Here is a 1662-nt window from a genome sequence, read left to right on the forward strand (position 1 = left end):
GAAGAAGAAGAAAAATCTTCACATAATGGCTAAACTGCTTTTTTTCTTTGTTGGTTTGTTGATTTTTTTTATGGTTTTGCAAATAGATGTGTGAAACCTTTATTGAACGAAGAACAAACTTAGTTCTATTCAGGTCGCATAAATTAGTTATATTCACGAAGTGTTTTTATTATAAATACCAAAAAGGTGCTATGTGTTTAAGAACAGTGCAAAAATAATTCCTTCACAAGTTAAATTTTTTTTAATATTTAATATTTTTTTTTGAAGGGTTTTATTAAATGGCCTCTCATTAATACACTTTTTTTTAGAATCTCTCGTTGATATACATTAATTAACTAATAAGTAATATACACATCTGTGATATGCCCAGAGCCCCAAACATGATTATTAGTGTCATATTTGGTGTCTAACTGATAATATCATGTCACCTCATATAAAAAATTTAAACTACTTTTTAACTAAATTTTTTGTGCTTATCATAGGATGATATGATATGATTTAATTGGTTAGACATCAATTAAGACACTAAAAATTAGATAGAGGATCTGGATCCCCAAACATACCCATTACCCACTCGCACAGAAGAAAGGAGTTTTTTACAATAGGCCTTAAAAAATATACTATCAGTAGGTCTCTTATTTTTTAACGGGTAAAATCTGTATTAAATTGTTCATTATACATATTTTTATAGTTAAATTCATGAATAGTCTTCAACTTTTTTCTCTCTCTAAAATTGTCTTTATAGTCAATATTTTCTCATGAATAGTTGCGGAACTCAAAAAGTATAAATAGTCATTCAGTTAAATTTTATATGAAAATTGTTAACTTTGTCTCATTAAGGTCCCTAAACTATCTTCTCTCTTTAGAAATAGCCTTCATATTAAAAGTTGTACTAAATTTAATCTGTACATTTAACAATGATATATCAAAAGTAGTTTTTTTTTAAATAAATAGATAGCAAATATTAAATGTGAGAAGGTGTACCAGATGCAGTAATTAAAAAAGAAAATAGCAAAATTAATTTTTTTTCTACACATATTTGACTTTTTTATCTATTTATTCACATATGTAATTTTAATAATTTGTTGAGTGGTTGTATTCTCCCAATCATATTAATAAATATTTCCATATTATTATTATTATATGGTAATAAAAACTTTAAGACATATTCTTTTATAGATGTAATTTACATTATACCCATTTTAACTCTTAATATCTCAATCTGTCGCTTTTTTATTTTCTTAACAAAAAATTTCTATAAAAATAAAATAAAATAAAATTACAAACAAATATAATTTGAAACAAAATAAAACGTTAAAAGCCAACACATTCAAAATTCAACCAAGAAGAAAATAGTTATATATATTGTTGTGTGGGAAAATGTGACGGACATGTGGACGAAGTAGATCACGACACGTGGTCTTGACTAAATCCCCACCAAGCAAGGAGCCGTCAACGCTTACGGACCCCTCTTATTCCACGGCGAAGGCCCAAGGACGAAGTCCAAGTTAGGGCGATGATCCCTTATGGCGTCGACTGATTGCGCCGTCGACGTTGAGAGATGAAGATCTCTCGACCGCAGAGAGGGCCACTGAAGAAGGCGGTTGGGCTAAGCAGTGCTGACGACGAGAGGAACGTTCTTTGGAGGACATGACGGGTTAC

General features: G+C 29.8%; 1 protein-coding gene across 1 annotated transcript in view; it reads right to left on the minus strand.

Annotated features, from left to right (window-relative positions):
• LOC21385647 (C2 and GRAM domain-containing protein At5g50170) overlaps positions 1-1662 on the minus strand; it is a 10790-nt gene that overhangs the window by 8324 nt on the left and 804 nt on the right. The gene's annotated exons all lie outside the window — the stretch shown is intronic.

This window comes from Morus notabilis, unplaced genomic scaffold, assembly GCF_000414095.1.
Source record: "Morus notabilis unplaced genomic scaffold, ASM41409v2 Scaffold1781, whole genome shotgun sequence".
NCBI lineage: Eukaryota > Viridiplantae > Streptophyta > Magnoliopsida > Rosales > Moraceae > Morus > Morus notabilis.